The sequence below is a fragment of the Narcine bancroftii genome, chromosome 2 (genome assembly GCF_036971445.1).
Source record: "Narcine bancroftii isolate sNarBan1 chromosome 2, sNarBan1.hap1, whole genome shotgun sequence".
Taxonomy (NCBI): domain Eukaryota; kingdom Metazoa; phylum Chordata; class Chondrichthyes; order Torpediniformes; family Narcinidae; genus Narcine; species Narcine bancroftii.
The window spans coordinates 284,260,339-284,268,159 of NC_091470.1; the positions used below are offsets into that span (position 1 = coordinate 284,260,339).

Genomic DNA, 7,821 nt, shown 5'->3' on the forward strand with positions numbered 1-7,821 from the left:
CTTTGGTGAGATCAATAAAGGTGATGTAGAGTCCTTTGTTTTGTTCTCTGCACTTTTCTTGGAGCTGTCTGAGAGCAAAGACCATGTCAGTAGTTCCTCTGTTTGCGTGAAAGCCGCACTGTGATTCTGGGAGAACATTCTCGGCGACACTAGGTATTATTCTATTTAGGAGAATCCTAGCGAAGATTTTGCCTGCAATGGAGAGCAGCGTGATTCCCCTGTAGTTTGAACAGTCTGATTTCTCGCCTTTGTTTTTGTACAGGGTAATGATGATGGCATCACGAAGGTCCTGAGGCAATTTTCCTTGGCCCCAACAAAGCTTGAAAAACTCATGCAGTTTGACATGCAGAGTTTTGCCGCCAGCCTTCCAGACCTCTGGGGGGGTTCCATCCATACCTGCTGTAAGACAGCAATAATTACAGTAATACCAAAGATGGGGGAGGATCCACTAACACCAGCATCATATAGACCAATATCTCTACTTAATTCAGACTATAAGATATTAGCGAAATTATTAGCAAACAGAATGGCCGATTGTGTACCTAAAATAGTAAATCAAGATCAAACTGGATTTATTAAGAAAAGAAGAACAGCAGACAATGTCTGCAAACTTTTTAATCTAATTCACGCAGTTCAAGGAAATAAGAAACCAACAGTAGCTGTTGCTCTAGATGCAGAAAAAGCCTTTGACAGAGTAGAGTAGAATTATTTATTTAAAGTATTTCAGAAATTCAATCTATCAGAAAAATATATAAATTGGGTTAAAGCATTATATAATGGACTGTTGGTGAAGGTAATAGTAAATGGATATGTATCGAGTCACTTTAAATTAAGTAGGTCACTAGACAGGGATGTCCACTATGCCCCTCATTGTTTGCCTTAGCAATAGAACATTTGGCAGAACTGATAAGAATAGAAAATAAAATAAAAGGGATAAAAATAAAGGAGAAGGAGTATAAAATCAGCTTATTTGCAGATGACATCATAGTATACCTAATAGAACCAGAGGTATCAGTAAAAGAATTACATAAGAAATTGAAGGAATATGGAGATATATCGGGGTACAAGATCAATGCAAATAAAAGTGAAGTGATGCCAATGAGTAATGCAGATTATAGAGAATTTAAAAAGAATCACCATTTAAATGGCAAACACAAGCAATCTGATACCTAGGGATGAGGTTAGATAATAACTTAAGCCACTAATTTGTACAAACTAAATTTTCAGCCACTAATAAAGAAATTGCCGGAAGACTTAGAACATTGGAAAGAATTACCGCTAATGTTGATAAGGAGGGTAAACTGCATTTAAATGAATGTATTCCCAAGGATACAATAGTTATTTCAAACATTATCAATTCCCTTAACAGAAAAATTCTTAAAGGAACTAAAGAGAATAGTAAGGAAATTCTTGTGGAAAGGGGGGAATCCAAGGGTAGCATTAGATAAATTAACAGAGTGGAATAATCAAGGTGTTTACAGTTACCAAATTTTAGAAAATATTATAGAGCTGCTCAATCGAGGTATTTATCAGATTTTTACCAGACAAGGGAAAAACCAGACTGGACTAAGATAGAATAAGATAAAATAGGGGAAAAGATACTGGAACATATACCGGAACATAAGTGGGATGAAAAGCTGGTGCAATATACAAACTCACCAGTACTGCATCATTTACTTAATACATGGAAGAAGATCCACTTAGAAAGGAAAAAAATGAATTATCAAATACTAAAATTACTATTGATGCAAAATCCACTAATCCTTTTTACAATAGACAACCTTTTCTTCAGAGAATGGGAGAGAAAAGGAATCAAAAGAATAGAAAATTGTTTTTTGGAAAATAATTTATTGACATTTGAACAGTTCAAGTACAAATATGGAATAACTCATGGTACAATGTTTGCATATCATCAATTGAAAGCTTATTTAAAGGATAAATTGGGAAACAGCTTGAGATTACCTGAAGGAAGCAGCTTTGAATACGTGATTACAGGCACAATGATAATCAAAAGATTTATAACCAATGTGTACATTAAGCTGCAAGGTAAGGAAAATGAAATAAACTATAAACCTAAGCAGAAGTGGGAAAAGGATCTAAACATAAAGATAAAAAATGAAGTATGGGAAAAGTTATGTTCTGGAACTATGAAGAATACAATAAAAACAAGGTTATGCATGATACAGTATAATTGGTTACACAGGGTATATATTACTCCTCAAAAATTTTTTTAAATGCGATTCAACATTATCAGATAGATGTTTTCGCTGTAAGAAGGAAATGGGAATAATATTACATGCAACTTGGGCATGTACGAAAGTAAATACATTTTGGGAAGAATTAAATCAGATACTAAATAAAATTACAAAAAATAACATAGCAAAAAAAAGATATTTATTTTAAGTAACATAAGAAGTAGAGCATTAGGCCTCAAGTTGGATAAAGTGCAAAAAAAAATTCATTATGATAGCCTTAGCGATAGCAAAAAAATGTATAATGTCAACTTGGAAAATGGAAGAGAGCATGAGTGTACAGCATTGGTACATGGAAATGAATAAATGTATTCCATTGGAAAAAAAAACATATAATTTAAAAAATAAATTCATAATGTTTGAACAAATTTGGGAACCATACATGGAACATATCAGAGAGAGCTTGCCTACGATCTCCATCCCCTAAAATGAGAATGAAAATGATAAGAAGACAAAACGTGTGTAATAAATGGATGACACATTTTTCTTGTTTATTTTCCTTTGTGTGAAAATATTGTTTTATGGTTTTATTGTATTGTATATGTTGAATATTTATGGGTATTGTAGGGCGGTGGGTAGAGGGGAGGGAGGGAAGGGGGGTAAAATGGGAGAAAAAACCATTGTGTAAATTTAGTGAGATACGTTTGTACATATTTTGGTTGATATGGTTCACAGTGTGAAAAATAAAAAAAATATTTTAAAAAAATGAGGAGGGGCAACCAATGGCCTTTTACTTGTGAACCCGCAGGGGTCCGAGGTAAGACACTCAGCAGGGGAGAAGGAGGCTCAAGCTATCGTGGAAGCAGTGAGGCACTGGAGACACTTTCTGGCCTGTAAACGCTTCACTCTTGTCACGAACCAATGATCCGTGGCGTTCATGTTCGATAACGAGAACAGGGGGAAGATAAAAAATGATAAGATCTTGCGCTGGGGGATAGAATTGTCTCCATATAGCTATGACATTCTATACCGCCCAGGGAGGCTCAACGAGCCCCCAGATGCACTCTCTAGAGGCACCAGTGCGGCCCTTAACCATATATCCCAGCTGCAGAGCTTGCACAATGAGCTGGGCCACCCGTGAGTTACTAGGCTTTTCCATTTTATAAGGGCTCAAAACCTCCCATTCTCAGTAGAGGAGGTATGGACAGTAAGCAGGGGCTGCCCCAATTGTGCGGAGTGCAAACCGCAGTTCCACCAACCAGATAAAGCCACACTAATAAAAGCTACCAGGCCTTTCCAGCGTCTCAGCCTCAGCCTATGATAGAAACATAGAAACATAGAAGATAGGAATAGGAGTAGGTCATTCGACCCTTCGAGCCTGCTCCGCCATTCAACGAGATCATGGCTGATCTTAAAGTTCAGTACCCCGTCCCCGCCTTCTCTCCGCAACCTTTAATACCCTTATACTGAAGAAATAGATCTAATTCCCTCTTAAATATATTTAAAGAACCTGCCTCTACTGCCCTCTGTGGCAATGAATTCCACAGATTCACCACCCACTGGGTCAAGAAATTCCTCCTCATCTCGGTCCTAAATGGTTTGCCTATTATCCTCAAACCATGGCCCCGGGTTCTGGATTTTCCCATCCTTGGAAACATCTCATCTGCATCCATTCTGTCCAGTCCTGCCAGAATTTTATAGGTCTCTATGAGATCCCCTCTCAATCTTCTAAACTCCAGCGAGTACAATCCCAATTTGCACAATCTTTCCTCTTAAGTCATTCCTGCCATTCCAGGTATCAGCCTGGTGAATCGCCTCTGCACACCCTCCAATGCAAGAACAGCTGCAGTAAGGTATCCTTGTTCCTATACTCAAACCCTCTTGATATGAAGGCCAACATACCATTTTCCTTTTTAACCGTCTGCTGTACATGCATGCTCGCTATCAGAGACTGATGTACAAGTACCCCTAGGTCTCTCTGCACTTCCCCATCTCTTAATCTATTGCCATTCAAATAGTAATCTACCCTTCAATGCCATTGACGAATACTCACGCTTCACCTTTGCTATTCCATGTCCCGATATCTCTGCAGCCACGGTAATAAAGTGCTTGCGGTCCATCTTCAGCTTGTGCAGGTACCCCAGCTACAAACACATGGACAGGGGTGCTGCCTTTATGAGCACTGAGATCCAGCAGAACCTGAGAGATAGGGGCATTGCGACCAGTCACACTACAAGCCCCAGGGGAAATGGACAGTTAGAAAGAGAGAACGACACCATCTGTAAAACGGTCCTGCTGACCCTAAAAGCAAAGGACATTCCAATGGCAAGGTGGCAAAATGTGTTTCTGGAGGCCCTGCACTCCATGCGCTCACTATTGTGTACTGCCACTAACATGACACCCCATGACTGTATGTTTTCTTTCTCAAGGAAAGTCGCGACAGGCACAGTGCTGCCTAGATGGATGATGACACCAGGACCGGTGCTCCTCCAGAAGCACTGCAGATGCCACAGGACGGACCCTCTGGTGGAGCCCTTGGAAGTGAGGCATGTGAACCCTCGCTACGCATATGTTGCATTCGGGGATGGACGAGAAGACTCGGTAGCCACCAGGGACCTCGTAATGGCAGGAAGCGTGGGTGGCGCAGGAGAGCTGCAGACCTCTATAGACCAGCAGGACTGGACAGTGGATGATGCATAAGAGCCAAAGGCCCCGGCGGACAACCAGGAATGCACCATAGATGTCGTGGGAGGGTGGAGGACCCCTACAGAGCAGCATAACAAGCGACAGACGAGCATACCCTCAACGACCAACATGCGGGCAGAAATCCCTACACCCCCACAACATACCCTTGCTCAGGATCAGGACCCCCAAGCTCTGATACCCCTCCACCTCCCCTGCCTTGGCACCTTGAAGGTCCAGAAGGAAGATGAAACCTCGTCAGATATTGGACTTATGAATGCGTAGAAAGAGACAAGGGGGAAAGAAGAGTTTACAGGCCATAAATATAAAACCACCCCATTATTCACACACTTCACTCCCGACTGCACCCCAGTGGCCACCAAGAGCAGGAGGTACAGCCCGAAAGACAGGGAGTTCATTAGAGCAGAGTCCGCAGTCTCCTGCAGGAGGGCATTATAGAGAAGTCCTCCAGCCCCTGGAGAGCACAGGTTGTTGTAGTGGTCTGGGGAAAAGAGGGGCATGGTTGTGGACTATAGTCAGACGATCAATAAATTTACACAGCTGGATGCCTACCTGCTTCCACGTATTGCGGACATAGTAAACAGCATTGCCCAGTACAAAGTGTTCTCTACCATCGAACTCAAGGCAACATACCACCAGTTGCCCATTAGGGAGAGCGACCGGTTCCTGGTTACTCATTCAAAATACCCACCTGTGAAAAAGATGCTCTGAAGGTCTCCTTTAATTCCATCCCCTCTCCTATTCAGCCTATCTGAAATTGGGAAAAGACAATGAGAATCCATCATATCTGTGTCCATCATGATTTTGTGAATCTCTGTAAGGAAACCCCTCAGACTCCTTTCCTCTGGGGAAAATAGTCCCAGCTTATCTGGTCTCTCCCTATAATTCAAGCCTTCCAGTCCTAGGAACATCCATGCAAATCTTCTGTGCTATCCCTGTCCTTAAGCTATTGGCATCGATAGTAAATTTCTATGGTAACCAGTTTTCAATCCACTTAGCTGCATCCCTCCATGAAACATTGAGCATTCCGTGGAAAGTGAAACAAGTTGACATTTTAGTGACTCTTCGTCAGAACTGGAGAAGTGAGAAAATGAATGCATTTTTGAGTTTGTGAGAGGAGGAAGGGTGGAGAGATGGAGTGAATGTCTATGATGGGCTGGTTTCTCCAGGATCTGTCCAATAGATGAATGGGAGCAATTAGAGAAATCACAGAACGCACATAACATGGTGCAACTGTCAGATCAGGACACAGCAACTTCTAGAAAATGCTGCATATACTCAGCAGACAAGGCAGAATACATGGAGAGAAGAGAACTGAGCTATGAAGTATGAATTTACATCAGTTCCAGTTGCTTTTGATCCAGACAGACAAGAGTTATATGAAATTGTTGAACTGTCTATTGAAACTCGACATCTGGAACGTGCCCAGATGGATGATTGGGTATTGCTCCTCAAGCTTATGCTTGGTTTTGTAGGAGGCCAAAGGATAAGAGTGGGAGTGGGATGAGGCATTAAAATAACAGGCAACTAGAAGCTCAGGTTTCCCCTACAAACAAAAAGAAAGAAGCGTTGAAGGTGATCATCCAATTTACCAAAGGTTTACCACATTTTGGGTGAAGAAATTTCTTCTGATATCTGTCCTGAATAGACAAATCTATATTTTGAGAATTTAGCCTTTGGTTTATAACTATGGGAAGTAACAACTGTGTATCTATACTGTCAAATTCTCGGAGAATTTTGACTTTCTCCAGAATAATCTGGATATGAGCTCCTGAAAATCTCTCAGTAGAATCTCTTTCCTATATCTATGTCATTAATTTCCCTTCAAAATGACTCATTCCACTCTCTTCTTCTCCAACCACAAGGTATCCTCAAACTTGGAGCAGGACTTCCCACACAGCATTTGGCTACTGAGAACACAATCAATGTCCTTTCATGCACTGCCCCTCGTACTTATAACTTTTCCGCTAATCCACATCATTGCTTTTACATTCTCTCCTCTCTTAGCATCTTTTAGTCATTGCGTTCTGATTCTCAGTCATTTCAGTTCTCCCTGCCTCCTGCTCTGTTCCACAATTCCATCTGGGCCTGGTTTCCTCTTTTTGATATATTCTCTGCAGGAACTATGCATAATCAAAATGAACAAGCACATCCTTAGCACAATCTGTGAGCTATTTCGGGGCTTTTTGAGACTACGTAATATTTTCAGACCTGAAATGAATCAGAACACTTCCATGTGAGGTTTTGAAATAAGTTGTGAACTGACATCTTTCAAAGTGATCAGTTGCGGTTTTACAGCCATCCAGTCTGTGCTGTCTTATTGAAAGCAATCCCCAAGTTGTCCCCTATCTCAGTTTTTTCCCCAACAGTAATTTACTTTTAATAAATATCTTAATCCATTATTAAAGTTAATATTGAAGCATCTTTCAGGCATTATAGTCTGGATCAAAACATTTGCTGCACATTTTTGCCCATTTCTAATGTCACCTCTGATTCTTTAGCAAGATACTTTTGCCTTTATTCTGTTGCTATAGCAATGTTGGTTTAAACGGGGTTTTATAAAGATTCGGCAATACTTCTTTGGTTCTCCATTTTATGCAAAAATGCAATAATTATATTTGTCCATTTTTTTCAAATTCCTGCCTCTTTCAAAGATTCCTTTACATATATTTCCAGTTCTCTCTGTTCCTGCATCCCATTACACTTTCATTCAGATTTTTTTACCCTGATACATCCCTGCAAAATGATCTAATTATCACGTGCCTATCTGTTTCCTAATTTGTACAGGCTCTCTTGAGGTCTGTTTATTACAGTTCTGAACTTCGAATTGTCTGCATATTTTAAAATGATCCCCTGCACAGTAGAGCGTCCTCCCCCTGTCCAGCTTAGAGGCAAGGTGGGCGAGAGCTTCGAGCAGCAAACAGCT

At 40.7% G+C, this 7,821-nt stretch overlaps 1 long non-coding RNA gene across 1 annotated transcript in view; it reads left to right on the forward strand.

The window, feature by feature from the left end:
- The window catches only part of LOC138755355 (uncharacterized), a 194,575-nt gene extending 187,045 nt beyond the window's left edge, over positions 1-7,530 (forward strand). Inside the window, exon 4 of the long non-coding RNA XR_011352220.1 lies at positions 4,622-7,530. This is a non-coding gene — a long non-coding RNA (uncharacterized lncRNA). The remainder of the gene's footprint in view (positions 1-4,621) is intronic.
- The last annotated feature ends 291 nt before the right edge of the window (positions 7,531-7,821 follow it).